At 44.6% G+C, this 17,385-nt stretch overlaps 1 pseudogene across 1 annotated transcript; it reads right to left on the bottom strand.

Annotated features, from left to right (window-relative positions):
* Positions 1–3,305: 3,305 nt before the first annotated feature.
* Positions 3,306–17,100, bottom strand: LOC106580108 (uncharacterized; annotated as a pseudogene). The gene is made up of 5 exons (XR_014382661.1): positions 17,001–17,100; positions 4,899–5,089; positions 4,252–4,663; positions 3,588–4,219; positions 3,306–3,464 (listed from the first exon to the last, which is right to left on the bottom strand). The product of XR_014382661.1 is annotated as an uncharacterized LOC106580108 (transcript).
* Between the last annotated feature and the right edge of the window lie 285 nt (positions 17,101–17,385).

Raw genomic sequence — 17,385 nt, forward strand, 5'->3', positions numbered from 1 at the left:
ATTAGATTATTAATTGCATTAAAAGTATATTGCCATTACCAATGTATTTGCGTGGAACCGTGTAAGAAACCATATGTTCCAAATGATGACCTTCTTACTGCATAGAATGTGGGCAATACAGCTTTGCCTGCCAGAGCTTCCTGGGTATCCAGAGCAGCAGAGGATGGGAAAAGTACCTCTCCATCTCTACTGAGCTGCAGATGGTGGTGGGGGGTGGTCCCACCATGTTTTGTCAACCCTGGCAAAGTCCATCTCTGGAATCCCATTCCCAGACCACCTGAACAATGCCTTGGACACCCACTTATGGTTCACATCAGGCAAAATGATTTGCCATCCCTTGGGAAGGCATACATCTCTCCCTGAAATCAAAAGACACCATCCCCACACAAGAAATAATGTATTGATGATTCATTCCCCAAAGGACAGGTCATCATATCACATGAGACATACTGTGTAGGCCTAGTATATCATTTAAAATGCAAGTCATCACTATAAATACTTCAAATACTGGCTGGAAGGGCTGAAAAGTAGAACTATTAATTTAATCAATAGATTAAACGCCATCAAAAGACGATTATTTGTTTTACTTATCTATCATCTCCATAAACTAAACAATATCATTAAAATAATAACTCCAGATTAGTATGAAAAGTGGGGTTAACAGACTATTTTGAGTAATCGGACGTTAAACTAGCTAATGTTACGTTACTTCGATAACCTGTGCCAGTGTCAAAACTTCCTTTTATCCCCCCTCTGCAGTGTCCCAGGGGCCCATTTTATATCTGCCCAGCAGGCGCCACCCATAGAGCCCTCCCTGCACTAGCACACAAACACACAGCCAGGAGAAATGATACTGCCACCAGTTCACTTTGGTAACTCTTGGATGTTAAGGGTTCATTGTGGTTGACAATGTCTTCTGGTTTCTCACTGCTGGACTGGGGGTCTGGGGTCATATCCTCTGGCTTCTCAGTACTGGAATTGGTGTCTGGGGTTGTCGTGTCTTTGGGGTACCATTAAACGGAAGATATGTTTATCAATTAGCTCCCTGTAATTATTATCACGCGATTAAACTGATTAATCGTTTAATTGTAATTAACTAGGAGATCGGGGCACCAAGGAGAATATTCAGATTACAAAGCTATAATTTTCCTAATATAACTTTCCTGTACTATAATATTCTATTATAGTATAGGCCGATTATCTTGTGGTTTAAATGGTGTATTTTACCTCGAATCCAGTCTCATTCCAAACGTCGTAAATTGTTGTATCTGCACGAACCCAGTCTTTACTAAAATCATCCATACATCAATTGTCTTAAAATCATTTATTTACTACACTAAGTAATTAACAGAAAACATACAAAACAGTAATTATCGTCACAAAGGATTGGTAGAGGAATGTGCCCTTGTGGGCTAAACAGGCAGGTCGGCCTGTTGAACAATGGGTCATAAACGGTCCGCTGAGAAGTTACACAGAGTTCATTAATATTAACAATTGAAGGCTCACTCATTCGGGAACAATTGCAATCAATACATATTTACGCTCATGTGTCGTCGTGATCCTTGTTCGAGAGTTCTGTTCTGTTGGGGAGTTTTGTCCGCGTTCTCTCTCTCTCTCGCTCTCTCTCTCTCTCTCTCTCTCTCGGTTAGAATGGATCTTTCAGAGCGACATTCATTAATGTCGTCATAGAATGGTTGTTTCGTTGGTCTTCGCGTTCGATGATATAATTTACTTAGCTGCAGACTAATAATTAATATCAAAGACTTGTTCTTATTCTGTCGGTATCAATAGTCTAAAAGTTAACCACGTGGTATGGTTCACTTTCAGTAGAGTACTTGGATGGTCAACCTATTGGCCCACTTCTCGCAATGGAGTGGGGGCCTGGTCTGAAGAAATGTAAATCAGGGGGTGTTTTATAGTGCCCATCGAACAGGCTTGTCAAATGACGCCTGGTCCTGTATGGGTCCCTGGGGGCGTGCCTATGACTGAGTTAGATTTGGTTACAGAAATACAATTCTATCACATTACATCAGTACAATAGCATCTCAATGTCTTACAAAAGCTTTATCCTTATTAATACATTCCATACACCCATATGATGCAAGTCTTAAGCTGAGTCTATTATATAAACAGTTTTATGGTAATATGGCTATATTGTCTCTTCTGAGTATCACAAAATTGTACCAAGCGGATCAGTTCGTAGCTGGATTCTTCACCAATCTTCCATACCTTCTCCAGAACACAAAATGTCGCTTGGCTCTCCAATTCTATGAGTTGGAAGAATTTCCTGTGTCTCTCTATGGGCCATGTGGCCAGAGACTCTCCTGGAATTTTAGAGTTTTTACGACCCTTTACACACAGGGTGGATTGGGGGGAAGTCAACTGTCCTCCCTGTACCAAAAGAGGCCAACGTCATGACAGGGTCTTGTCCTCGAGATGCTCAGTCGTGGACTGTGTGTCTGGAGTCTTGTTGGTTGTGGTTACGTCTGTGGTGATGACTGGATCCTCCCCAAAGTTGATGAGGTCTAGCTTCTCCTGTGTCGCTTGGAATCTCAATCATGGTGGTCATCTGGTCTTTAGTCTCTGTGGTCCTCTGGATGTTTGTGGTGATCCGGATTTGAATGGCTGGAGTATCAATGGCCCGAGGAGAGACACTGTCTCAGTGTTGATAGATGCCATCTCCTCATAACCCCTCTCCACAGAGATGCAGTGGTAGATTCCAAAGGTGTCAGGTGTGGCCATGAAGACCAGACTCATCTCTAGGGTGAAAGAGGTTGTGGGGCAGAGCGCTGGCTTTGGTGGGCTTCCAACTCAGGGTTGCCAGATTGGAGGATGTGGAACAATTCAACCTCACTACTTCATTTAGCTGTACGTACACCTCCACTGGGGATAGAATGTGAGCACAGACAAATTAGTGAGTTATACATAGAGAGCACTCAATGCTTAAATATAATGGTTTATTTCTGGTTTTATTACTTTATAATCCCAATACACTTGTCTAATTGTAGTGATCACCTGGCAGAGGTTTAGCAGTGAGGGAACCTTGACACTCCATCACGTTGCCATGCTTCACATCCGATGGAAAGAGCGATGGAAAGGTAGGTGAGAGAGCGGGATGTCCATTAACATTGGTGCCCTTACTGTGTTCTCTTCATTGCACAAACACATGCATGAGTGCTATGCTGAGGTGTCATCGATTTCACATTTGTTTTTGTTTTTAATTAATGGATGGAAGTGCCACAGGGAACCAGCAGTATGTGGAGGCCAGTGATTCATCTAAAGATCTAAAGTTGGACTCACGCATTGGCTGGAATAGCAGACACACTGGCACAGTGTCCACTGGCAGGGTCCCAGCCACAGAGGGGGTCTCGTGCCAACACACATTGGGCACAGCTCTTATAGGATGGGCACTGGGACACAGGCACCTGGGTCACCCCTTCAGAGGACCCCACATAAAGAAAACCCTGCGATAGGAGGAACAGGCAAAGGGTTTCAGTGGATGAAAGGCCACAGACAGTACACAGTATACAGAGCGATACCCATTGAAAACATACATTGACAAAAGTTAAGATTGGTTCAATGTGTACCTTGGAGATATGTTTTTCACCAGCTGTGGTTGTCTGAACACTTGGATCTCTTCTATGATGTGGGTATCCTTGTTCAACAGCACAGCTTTGTGGAGAAACCCTGACTCTGACCAAGAGAAGAGTGAAAGACAAAAGTTGCAACCAAAAGAAAATGTGCTGTGACAAAATAATCTGCCATCAAATTTGGGATGGGAGTCATCACCACACGAAAAATTGCATAGAAGTTTGAAAATAACTATGACACCACTAAGCAGGAAGAGTATGGTGTAGTCCTGTCCATTGGCCGCTTTTGTCCGTAGTGCAGCAATCCGACTGTAGCGCTGGTCAGGGGAGTTGAGAACTGGTGCATTGCCTATCGGACGCACACTTCCACTGGCTAGGAAACTTTCCTTGACTGCCATTAGAGTGGTATCTGGGGCATTGTCCAACCCACACTGACAACAAAATGTGTGTAGAGAGACTGTCAGAAGGAGACCAGTCAGTTTGAGAAGCAGAGAGTTAAAGTATGATATCATTGTACAGTGGGATGAGCTGAAAGACTGGATGGGGAAAGAGAGAGTGAAATAAGAGAAAATGAGGGGAGAGAGCAGGAGAAAAGGAGAGAAGGAATGAGGATGGAAGTGGAGGGAGGTAGATTAGGATGGCGTTAGGGAGATAGAGGGGGGGGGGGGGAGAAAAAGGGAAAATGGAGGCCTCCCGAGTGGCGCAGTGGTCTAAGGCACTGCATCGCAGTGCTAGCTGTGCCACTAGAGATTCTGGGTTCGAGTCCAGGCTCTGTTGCAGCCGGCCGTGACCGGGAGGCCCATGGGGCGGCACACAATTGGCCCAGCGTCGTCCGGGTTAGGGAGAGTTTGGCCGGCAGGGATATCCTTGTCTCATCGCGCACTCCTGTGGCGGGCCGGACGCAGTGCACACTGACACGGTCACCATGTGTACGGTGTCTAAGACTCTGCAGTCTAGGAAATCTGTAGTCTCTTACCATATAGGTATCATGAGGGTTGTATGCAAATGTTCCACAGGCATACAAGTGGGTGGCATTAATGGGTTGCAGCACTCGCAAAGTTGGGACAGTCTGTCTGAGAAAAATAAGTACATAGGCAGATATCGAAGATGTGAGAGTGGTTCTCATGGTTTCTTGTAAAAGCAAGTGTGTGCATTTAAGTGCATGAGGACCCCAATTAATACCGTTTCTTTCTTGCCTTTAGTGGTACACATGTAAAGATCGAGAGGGCTTCCATTCCATCTATAGGAGAAACATAATATTTGTAAGACTGTTGGAACCTTTTATAAATGTATCTCTGATGAAATAAGAGGGCCCCTCTTCCGCTCTAATTTGCCTACCTTAATCTTCATGGTAATGACATCAGGCTGGCTGACATCCAATGAGAGCACAGCATCTTGTGCCCCTACGAACAGAGTTCAGCCATCGTCTTTTAGCAACATTGTGGTTGTGTTTTTAATGTCTGGGTTGCTGAATAAGGTAAGAGGTCTCTCTGGGCTTTCTGAAAGGAAAGGCAAATAAAAATGTTATGATGATGTAGTACAGTGCCTTGCAAAAGTATTCATCCCCCTTGGTGTTTTTTCCTATTTTGTTGCATTACAACCTGTAATTCAAATGGATTTTTATTTGGATTTCATGTAATGGACATTAACAATTTTGTGTAAGTGAAATGAGAAAAAAAATACTTGTTTCAAAAAATTCTTAAACACTTTGAAGTTTGTAGAAATGTTAAAATAACATAGGAGAATATAACAATAGATATGGTAGGAGAAAATCCAAACAAAAACCAACCATTTTTTTTTTTTTAAGAGACCATCCTCTTACAATGGGAAGTATAAGGGCATTCTGAAAATGTGGCACCACAACAAACCTGCCAAGAGAAGGCCATGCACCAAAACTCACACCAGTCAAGGAGGGCATTAATCAGAGATCTGTCCATAGGAGTATCTGTCCATAGGACCACTAAGCTGTACACTCCACAGAGCTGGGCTTTACAGAAGAGTGGCCAGAAAAATGCAATTGCTTAAAGAAAAAAATAAGCAAACACGTTTGGTGTTCACCAAAAGGCATGTGAGAGACTCCCCAAACATATGGAAGGCACTCTGGTCAGATGAGACAAAGATGTAGTTTTTTGGCCATCAAGAAAAACGCTATGTCTCGTGCAAACCCAACACCTCTCATCACCCCCGAGAACACCATCCCCACAGTGAAGCATGGTGGTGGCAGCATCATGCTGTGAGGATGTTTTTCCTCGGCAGGGCCTGGGAAACTGGTCAGAATTGAAGGAATGACAGATGGCGCTAAATACAGAGAAATTCTTGAGGGAAACCTGTTTCAGTCTTCCAGAGATTTGAGACTGGGATTGAGGTTCACCTTCCAGCAGGACAATGACCCTAAGCATACAGCTAAAGGAATACTAGAGTGGTTTAAGGGGAAACATTTAAATGTCTTGGAATGGCCTAGTGAAAGCCCAGACCTCAATCCAATTGAGAATCTGTGGTATGACTTAAATTGCTGTACACCAACTTGAAGGAGATGGAGCAGTTTTGCCTTGAATGGGCAAAACTCCCAGTGGCTAGATGTGCCAAGCTTATGGAGACATACCCCAAGAGACTTGCAGCTGTAATTGCTGCAAAAGGTGGCTCTACAAAGTATTGGCTTTGAGGGGGTGAATTTTTATGCACGTCCAAGTTCAGTTTTTTTGTCTCACAAAAAATATTTAGCATCTTCAAAGTGGTAGGCATGTTGTGTAAATCAAATGATACAAACCCCCCAAAAAGCAATTTTAATTCCAGGTTGTAAGGCAACATAATAGGAAAAATGTGATGGGGGTTGAATACTGTCGCAAGCCACTGTATGTTTGTGTGGACCACCAGTTAACACCAGACCATGAGCATTGATACATTCTTTGTAAATTGTGTTTGATATCCTTCCATTCAATCAATAAGACTTTCCTTTGAATTTCACCCCCCACACACAGCTAAAAAGTTATAATGGGGTTCCAAAATGTAGCAGCTAGTGCTCACTTTTAGACTGATAGTTAGCTCATATTCTCATCTCTTTTTACCACAACTACTGTAAAACGGCATACGTACTGTATATATACACAGTTGAAGTCGGAAGTTTACATACACCTTAGCTAAATACATTTAAACTCAGTTTCACAATTCCTGACATATAATCCTAGTAAAAATTCCATGTCTTAGGATCACCACTTTATTTTAAGAATGTGAAATGTCAGAATAATAGTAGAGAGAATGATTTATGTATATATTTTTTTTATTTCACCTTTATTTAACAAGGTAGGCTAGTTGAGAACAAGTTCTCATTTACAACTGCGACCTGGCCAAGATAAAGCACAGCAGTTCGACACATACAGAGTTACACATGGAACAAACATACAGTCAATAATACAGTAGAAAAAAGAAAAGTCTATATACAGTGAGTGCAAATGAGGTAAGAAGGGAGGAAAGGCAATAAGCCATGGTGGCGAAGTAATTACAATATAGCAATTAAACACTGGAATGGTAGATGTGCAAAAGATAAATGTGCAAGTAGAGATACTGGGGTGCAAAGGAGCAAGATAAATAAATACAGTATGGGGATGAGGTAGTTGGATGGGCTATTTCCAGATGGGCTATGTACAAGTGCAGTGATCTGTGAGCTGCTCTGACAGCTGGTGCTTAAAGCTAGTGAGGGAGATAGGAGTCTCCAGCTTCAGTGATTTTTGCAGTTCGTTCCAGTCATCGGCAGCAGAGAACTGGAAGGAAAGGCAGCCAAAGGAGGAATTGGCTTTGGGGGTGACCAGTGAGCTATACCTGCTGGAGCATGTGCTACGGGTGCGTGCTGCTATGATGACCAGTGAGCTGAGATGAGGGGCTTTACCTAGCAGAGACTTGTAGATGACCTGGAGCCAGTGGGTTTGGTGACGAGTATGAACCGAGGGCCAGCCAACGAGAGTGTACAGGTCGCAGTGGTGGGTAGTATATGGGGCTTTGGTGACAAAACGGATGGCACTGTGATAGACTGCATCCAATTTGTTGTGTAGAGTGTTGGAGGCTATTTTGTAAATGACATCGCCTAAGTCGAGGATCGGTAGGATGGTCAATTTTACGAGGAGCCAATTCTAGATGTAATTTTGGATTGGAGATGCTTAATGTGAGTCTGGAAGGAGAGTTTACAGTCTAGCCAGACACCTAGGTATTTGTAGTTGTCCACATATTCTACGTCAGAACCGTCCAGAGTAGTGATGCTGGACAGGCGGGCAGTGATCGGTTGAAGAGCATGCATTTAGTTTCACTTGCATTTAAGTGCAGTTGGAGGCCACGGAAGGAGAGTTGTATGGCATTGAAGCTCGTCTGGAGGTTAGTTAAGTGTCCAAAGAAGGGCCAGAAGTATACAGAATGGTGTCGTCTGCGTAGAGGTGGATCAAAGAATCACCAGCACCAAGAGCGACATCATTGATGAATACAAAGAAGAGTCGGCCAGAAAATTGAACCCTGTGGCACACCTGATTTGACACTGAACTCTATCAGAGAAGTAGTTGGTAAACCAGGTGAGGCAATCATTTGAGAAACCAAGGCTGTCGAGTCTGCCAATAAGAATGTGGTGATTGACAGTCGAAGGGTAGGATAGATATAGGTCTGTAGCAGTTAGGGTCTAGAGTGTCTCCCCTTTGAAGAGGGGGATGACTGCGGCAACTTTCCAATCTAAGGAGAGGTTGAACAGGCTAGTAATAGGGGTTGCAACAATTTCGGCAGATCATTTTAAAAAGTGGGTCCAGATCGTCTAGCCCGGCTGAGTCGTAGGGGTCCAGATTTTGCAGCTCTTTCAGAACATCAGCCATCTGGATTTGGGTGAAGGAGAAATGGGGGAGGCTTGGGTGAGTTGCTGTGGGGAGTGCAGGGCTGTTGACCGGGGTAGGGGTAGCCAGGTGGAAAGCATGGCCAGCCGTAGAAAAATGGTTCTTGAAATTCTCAATTATAGTGGATTTATCGGTGGTGAGTGTTTCCTAGCCTCAGTGCAGTGGGCAGCTGGGCAGTGCTCTTATTCTCCATGGACTTTAGTGTCCCAGAACTTTTGAGTTTGTGCTACAGGATGCAAATTTCTGCGGGAAAAAGCTAGCTTTAGCTTTCCTAACTGCCTGTGTATATTGGTTCCTATCTTCCCTGAAAAGTTGCATATCATGGGGGCTATTCGATGCTAATGCAGAACACCACAGGATGTTTTTGTGCTGGTCAAGGGCAGTCAGATCTGGAGAGAACCAAGGGCTATATCTGTTCCTGGTTCTACATTTTTTGAAAGGGGCATGCTTATTTAAGATGGTGAGGAAGGCACTTTTAAAGAGTGACCAGGCATCCTCTACTGACGGGATGAGGTCAATATCCTTCCAGGATACCCGGGCCAGGTCAATTAGAAAGGACTGCTTGCTGAAATATCCTTCCAGGATACCAGGGCGATTAGAAAGGCCTGCTCGCTGAAGTGTTTTAGGGAGAGTTTGGCAGTGATGAGGGGTGGTCGTTTGACCGCAGACCCATTACGGATGCAGGCAATGAGGCAGTGATCACTGAGATCTTGGTTGAAAACAGCAGAGGTATATTTGGAGGGCAAGTTGGTTAGGATGATATGAGGGTGCCCGTGTTTACGGATTTGGGGTTGTACCTGGCGGGTTCATTGATCATTTGTGTAAGATTGAGGGCATCAAGCTTAGATTGTAGGATGGCCGGTGTGTTAAGCATGTCCCAGTTTAGGTCACCTAGCAGCACGAGCTCTGAAGATAGATGGGTTCACATATGGTGTCCAGGGCAGAGGGTGGTCTATAGCAAGCGGCAACGGTGAGAGACTTGTTTTTGGAAAGGTGGACTTTTAAAAGTAGAAGCTTGAATTGTTTGGGTACAGACCTGGATAGTAAGCCTGTAGAATTCTGTCCATCTCTGCAGTAGATTGCAACACCGCCCCCTTTGGCAGTTTTATCTTGTCGGAAAATGTTATAGTTAGGGATGGAAATGTCAGGGTTTTTGGTGGTCTTCCTGAGCCAGGATTCAGACAAGGCTAGGACATCCGGATTGGCAGAGTGTGCTAGGACAGTGAATAAAACAAACTTAGGAAGGAGGCTTCTAATGTTAACATGCATGAAACCAAGGCTTTTACGGTTACAGAAGTCAACAAATGATAGCGCCTGGGGAATGGGAGTGGAGCTAGGCACTGCAGGGCCTGGATTAACCTCCACATCAGAGGAACAGAGGAGGAGTAGGATAAGGGTTCGGCTAAAGGCTAAAATAACTGGTTGTCTAGTACGTTCAGAACAGAGAGTAAAAGGAGCAGATTTCTGGGCACGGTAGAATAGATTCAAGGCAATGTACAGACAAAGGTATGGTAGGATGTGACTACAGTGAGGGTAAACCTTTGCATTGAGTGACGATGAAAGAGATATTGTCTCTAGAAATATAATTTAAACCAGGTGATATCACCGCATGGGTGGTAGGTGGAACTAAAGTGTTAAATAAGGCATATTGAGCAGTGCTAGAGGCTCTACAGTGAAATAAGCGAGAGGCATGCGTAGCCGAGTGATCATAGGAGTCCAGTGAGTGGCTTCAGGCAGCTAGCGGGCCGGGGTTTAGCAAGCTAGCAGAAGGACGTTGCAACGGAAGAAAGTCTGTTGTGGCCCCCTCGTGCTATTACGTCGGCAGACGGATCAGCAGGGCTCTGTGAGGTAAACCAGGCCAATTGGCAAAATAGGTATAGTGGCCAAAGAATTTGTCCGATGGGCCTCTTAACCTAACAGTCCTGTGCTCTGGACAGCTAGCGGGACGCGGCTAGCGGATGGGTATTCAGGGGACGACGCAACGGCGGAGCCAGTTGAGAAAACCCCCATCGGGCGAATCACGTCGGTGGTCCAGTCGTGATGGGTCGGCAGGGATCCAGGCCAGTTGGCAAAATAGGTATTGTAGCCCAAGGAGTGGCTGATGGACCTCTGGCTAGCCGGGAGATGTGCCTAGCAGATGGGCCTAGCAAGGCTAGCTCCAGACTAATTGGTTCTTGCTTCGGGACAGAGGCGTTAGCCAGGAGTGGCCACTCGAATAGCAGCTAGCTAGCTGCGATGATCCATGTGGACAAATAAATAAAAAAAGTTCAGAGCTTGCGGTAGGAATCTGGAGATATGGAGAAAAATAAGTCCGATTTGCTCTGGTTTGAGTCGCGCTGTGCAGACTGGCGAGAGTTGTCCGTGCTAGAGGAAGCTGATGGCCGCTAGCAGTGGCTAGCTGACTACTAGATAGTTAGCTGGCTAGCTCCTGTTTGGCTTGAGTATAAAAATAACAGATCCGTACCACATTGGTTCTTTCATCACATTCCCAGTGGGTCAGAAGTTTACATGCGCTCAATTAGTATTTGGTTGCATTGCCTTTAAATTGTTTAACTTGGGTCAAACGCTTCCCACAATAAGTTGGCTGAATTTTGGCCCATTCCTCCTGACAGAGCTGGTGTAACTGAGGTTTCTAGGCCTCCTTGCTCACACACACTTTTTCAGTTCTGCCCACAAATGTTCTATAGGATTGAGGTCAGGGCTTTATGATGGACAGTCCAATACCTTGACTGTTGTCCTTAAGCCATTTTGCCACAACTTTAGAAGTATGCTTGGGGTCATTGTCCATTTGGAAGACCCATTTGCGACCAAGCTTTAACTTCCTGACTGATGTCTTGAGATGTTGCTTCAAAATATCCATATAATTTTCCTCCTTCATGATGCCATCTATTTTGGGAAGTGCACCAGTCCCTCCTGCAGCAAAGCACCCCCACAACATGATGCTTCCACCCCCGTGCTTCGGTTGAGATGGTGTTCTTCAGCTTGCAAGCTTCCCCCTTTTTCCTCCAAACAAAGATGGACATTATGGCCAAACAGTTCTATTTTTGTTTAATCAGACCAGAGGACATTTCTCCAAAAAGTATGATCTTTTTCCCCATGTGCAGTTGCAAACCGTAGTCTGGCTTTTTCTATGGCGGTTTTGGAGCAGTGGCTTCTTCCTTGCTGAGCGACCTTTCAGGTTATGTTGATATAGCACTCGTTTTACTGTGGATATAGATGCTTTGGTACCCGTTTCCTTCAGCATCTTCACAAGGTCCTTTGCTGTTGTTCTGGTATTGATTTGCACTTTTCACACCAAAGTATGTTCACCTCTAGGAGACAGAACGCATCTCCTTCCTGAGCGGTATGACGGCTGCGTGGTCCCATGGTGTTTATACTTGCGTACTATTGTTACTAAATCTAAAATGGCGCCGGAAAAAAATGGAAGCAGTTTTACGGGCACCCAACCAATTGCGCTATTATGTTGTTTTTTTGCATTATTTGTAACTTATTTTGTACATAATGTTTCTGCAACCGCATCTTACAGCAAAAAAAGAGCTTCTGTAAATCAGGACAGCGATCACTCACCTCGGATTAGACAAAGATTTTTTGTACAACGAGACATTCTCCAAACACCCCACATGGCCGACATCCCCGTTATTGGCAAGAGGAAGCGACGCAGGTACAGAGGACAAAGCTGGATGCCTGGTCAGGACCCGGAGAAGGCGAGTGGGAAAGCTGCCGTTACCGTCAATACTACTCGCCAACGTGCAATCATTGGACAATAAATTAGACGAGGTACGATCAAGAATATCCTACCAACGGGACATCAAAAACTAATATCCTATGTTTCACGGAATCGTGGCTAAATGACATGGATATTCAGCTAGCGGGATATACGCTGCACCGGCAAGATAGAACAGCACACTCCGGTAAGACGAGAGGGGGCGGTCTGTGCATATTTGTAAACAGCTGGTGCACGAAATCTAAGGAAGTCTCTAGATTTTGCTCGCCTGAAGTAGAGTATATTGTGATAAATGGCAATATCACACTACTTGCCTAGAGAGTGTTCAGCTATACTTTTCATGGCTGTTTATTTACCACCACAGACAGATGCTGGCAATAAGACCGCACTCAGTCAGCTGTATAAGGATATAAGCAAACAGGAAACCACTCACCCAGAGGCGGCGCTCCTAGTGGCCGGAGATTTTAATGCAGGGAAACTTAAATCAGTTCTACCAAATTTCTATCAAAATGTTAAACGTGCAACCAGAGGGAAAAAAATGCTAGATCACCTGTACTCCACACACAGAGATGCGTACAAAGCTCTCCCTTGCCCTCCATTTGGTAAATCCGACCACAACTATCCTCCTGATTCCTGCTTACAAGCAAAAATTAAAGCTGGAAGCACCAGTGACTCAGTCTATAAAAAGTGGTCAGATGAAGCAGATGCTAAACTACTTCCGATGGCATTGAGGAGTACACCACATCAGTCACTGGCTTTATCAATAAGTGCATCGAGGACGTCGTCCCCACAGTGACTGTACGTACGTAACCCAACCAGAAGCCATGGATTATAGGCAACATTCGCACTGAGCTAAAGGGTAGAGCTGCTGCTTTCAAGGTGCGGGACTAACCCGGAAGCTTACAAGAAATCCTGCAATGCCCTGCGACAAACCATTAAACAGGCAAAGCGTAATACAGGGCTAAGATTGAATCATACTACACCGGCTCCAACACTCATCTTATGTGACAGGGCTTGCAAACTATTACAGACTACAAAGGGAAGTACAGCCGCGAGCTGCCCAGTGACACGAGCCTACCAGATGAGCTAAATGACTTCTATGCTCGTTTCGAGGCAAGCAACACTGAGGCATGCATGAGAGCATCAGCTGTTCCGAATGACTGTGTGATCACGCTCTCCGTAGCCGACGTGTGTAAGACCTTTAAAAACAGGTCAACATACACAAGGCTGTGGGGCCAGACGGATTACCAGGATGTGTGCTCCGGGCATGTGCTGACCAACTGGCAGGTGTCTTCACTGACATTTTCAACATGTCCCTGATTGAGTCTGTAATGCCAACATGTTTCAAGCAGACCACCATAGTCCCTGTGCCCAAGAACACAAAGGCAACCTACCTAAATGACTACAGGCCCGTAGCACTCACGTCCGTATCCATGAAGTACTTTGAAAGGTTGGTAATGGCTCACATCAACACCATTATCCCAGAAACCCTAGACCCACTCCAATTTGCATACCGCCCAAACAGATCCATAGATGATGCAATCTCTATTGCACACCACAGTGACCTTTCCCACCTGGACAAAAGGAACACTTATGTGAGAATGCTATTCATTGACTACAGCTCAGCATTCAACACCATAGTACCCTCAAAGCTCATCACTAAGCTAAGGATCCTGGGACTTAACACCTCCCTCTGCAACTGGATCCTGGACTTCCTGACGGGCCGCCCCCAGGTGGTGAGGGTAGGTAGCAGCACATCAGCCACAATGATCCTCAACACTGGAGCTCCCCAGGGGTGCGTGCTCAGTCCCCTCCTGTACTTCCTGTTCACCCATGACTGCATGGCCAGGCACGACTCCAACACCATCATTAAGTTTGCAGACGACACAACAGTGGTAGGCCTGATCACCGACAATGAAGAGACAGCGTATAGGGAGGAGGTCAGAGACCTGGCCGGGTGGTGCCAGAATAGCAACCTATCCCTCAACGTAACCAAGACTATGGAGATGATTGCGGACTACAGGAAAAGGAGGACCGAGCACACCCCCATTCTCATCGACGAGGCTGTAGTGGAGCAGGTTGAGAGCTTCAAGTTCCTTGGTGTCCACAACAATAAACTAGAATGGTCCAAACACACCAAGACAGTCGAGAAGAGGGCACAACAAAGCCTATTCCCCCTCAGGAAACTAAAAAGATTTGGCATGGGTCCTGAGATCCTCAAAAGGTTCTACAGCTGCAACATCGAGAGCATCCTGACTGGTTTTATCACTGCCTGGTACGGCAATTGCTCGGCCTCTGACCGCAAGGCACTACAGAGGGTAGTGTGTACGGCCCAGTACATCACTGGGGCTAAGCTGCCTGCCATCCAGGACCTCTACACCAGGCGGTATCAGTGGAAGGCCCTAAAATTTGTCAAAGACCCCAGCCACCCCAGTCATAGACTGTTCTCTCTACTACCGCATGGCAAGCGGTACCGGAGTGCCAAGTCTAGGACAAATAGTCTTCTCAACAGTTTTTACCCCCAAGCCATAAGACTCCTGAACAGGTAATCAAATGGCTACCCGGACTATTTGCATTGTGTCCCCCCCCCCAACCAACCCCTCTTTTTACGCTGCTGCTACTCTCCGTTTATCATATATGCATAGTCACTTTAACTATACATTCATGTACATACTACCTCAATTTGGCCGACCAACCAGTGCTTCCGCACATTGGCTAACCGGGCTATCTACATTGTGTCCCGCCACCCACCACCCGCCAACCCCTCTTTTACGCTACTGCTACTCTCTGTTCATCATATATGTATAGTCACTTTAACCATATCTACATGTACATACTACCTCAATCAGCCTGACTAACCGGTGTCTGTATGTAGCCTCGCTACTGTATATAGCCTGTCTTTTTACTGTTGTTTCATTTCTTTACTTACCTATTGTTCACCTAATACCTTTTTTGCACTATTGGTTAGAGCCTGTAAGTAAGCATTTCACTGTAACACCTGTTGTATTCGGCGCACATGACAAATAAACTTTGATTTGTTTGTACAGATGAACGCGGTACCTTCAAGCATTTGGAAATTGCTCCGAAGGATGAACCAGACTTGTGGATGTCTACAATTCTTTTCTGAGGTCTTGGCTGATTTTCTTTTGATTTTCCCATGATGTCAAACAAAGAGGCACTGAGTTTGAAGGTAGGCCTTGAAATACATCCACAGGTACACCTCCAATTGACTCAAATGATGTCAATTAGCCTATCAGAAGCTTCTACAGCCATGACATCATTTTCTGGAATTTTCCAGGCTGTTTAAAGGCACAGTCAACTTAGTGTATGTAAACTTCTGACCCACTGGAATTGAGATATAGTGAAAAATAAGTGAAATAATCTGTCTGTAAACAATTGTTGGAAAAATTACTTGTGTCATGCACAAAGTAGATGTCCTAACCGACTTGCCAAAACTATAGTTTGTCAACAAGAAATTTGTGGAGTGGTTGAAAAAAGAGTTTTAATGACTCCGACCTAAGTGTATGTAAACTTATGACTTCAACTGTAGGTATCCAAACAAAAACTCAGACTCTATGTGTTCTCACTTTTGAACATGTAGCGCTGTGCACAGTTTAATTTTAGATTGAGTTGTTTGCCCTTTGAATCTAGCGACATCTCTGCTTGTGGTCATTGACTTTCTTGTAAAACGGTATGCAGGCAAATGAGTACACCACAAAGAGCAAAATAAAAAGTGTCCAAATATTGTATTGTAGCTAAAGGAGAAAGAGGGGATATAATGGACCATTGTATTGATTGAGTAAAAGCTTGAGGGGAAAAGTAAATGAAGTATAAAAAAAAATAAAGAATCTTGGATGCCCCAAGTAGCATAAACCAACCACAACTGTCACCTGACCTAAACATGTATTATCAGGCAGTCTGTGCTTGTACTGTATGTGAGTGTGTCTGTCCTTACAGTCTGTCTGTGGCCTTGGTCAGTGGTTCCCAATCTATGGGGTGCAGGGGGGGCGTGGGGGTCCAGCTTTCAACTTACTCTTGAAAGTTGTAATAGTAGAATGCACAAGGTAACATTTCGAAATTGGGTAGTACATAATACATTTTCCTCGTCATGTCTGTCATTGCTATTTATAACTTGTCAGAAATGTCCAGATCAACTAGCCCATGTCAGCTAAAGTGTTTTAGCTAGGTTTTTTAGCCCAGAGATTCTGTTGGAACGTTTGCGTCACTCAAATGTCACACGAATACACATTAGACATGGCAAAATCTATTGAATTGCAAGAAAATTAGCTTTAAAACTGCAAAAAAAATTCTTCACCCCATGACAAATGGGTTAACAGCAGGAAATAAGAGTTAAACCTGCTAAATGTTCTCTCCACCAACACAAGAGGTGTATGTCATGAACAGTGCTTGTGCCCATAGAAATAGATGTGGTGGGAGCGTGTGCAGAGCAGGATGTTCCCCAATGCTGGAAGGAGGGCCTGAGTGAAAAGGTTTGGGAACCCCTGGCCTAGGTTATGTGCCTTGGTGTCTATCGTGCCATAATGTTTTCTTAAGATTTAGAGGAAGAGGCACAAACTGAAACTCAAGTGATGTGCATACAGCCACAAGCTATGCCTAGTTGGAAAATGTCTCAGCAGTTCAACATGACAAAGTTTTTTGGTATTATATTCATATTATATTCTGACAAATTATATATTTACATGAAATAAACTTGAAATCATATCTGACTTGCCTGAATGCTGCATCTTTGCAAGATTCACACACACATGCAAATACATAAACATGGAAATGAAAAAACAATAAAGAATCAAATATTCTACTAACCGAGGGGGAAGGAGATCCGTGGAGGTTCCAACCCTAGTGAAGGGGTCAGGAGAAGCCCCAGTAGAGCAGAGAGATACCAGGCCAGGATCCCATGTGCCATGATGGGGGTGCTCCTCTCAACAGATGGAGATTGAGGCGGAGGGTGTGGAAGGATCGGTAGTTGAAGAGGACTTCCTCATATGAGCACAGTGTGCGTATTAAATGCGTGTGAGTCTGACTGTGTTGAGAGCTTTGTTACACACTTGTGAAAAAGGTGTTGCAATGCTGTGGCCTGCATCGTATTTCTTCCTCTCATCATCACCCTTACTTGGGTTGTTCCACAAAAAGAGCGCCTTTTGCGCCCCTTTAATAATTTAAGTAGAAATTGTGCACCAATATTGAATTT

The sequence above is a fragment of the Salmo salar genome, chromosome 02 (genome assembly GCF_965601325.2).
Source record: "Salmo salar chromosome 02, fSalSal1, whole genome shotgun sequence".
Taxonomy (NCBI): domain Eukaryota; kingdom Metazoa; phylum Chordata; class Actinopteri; order Salmoniformes; family Salmonidae; genus Salmo; species Salmo salar.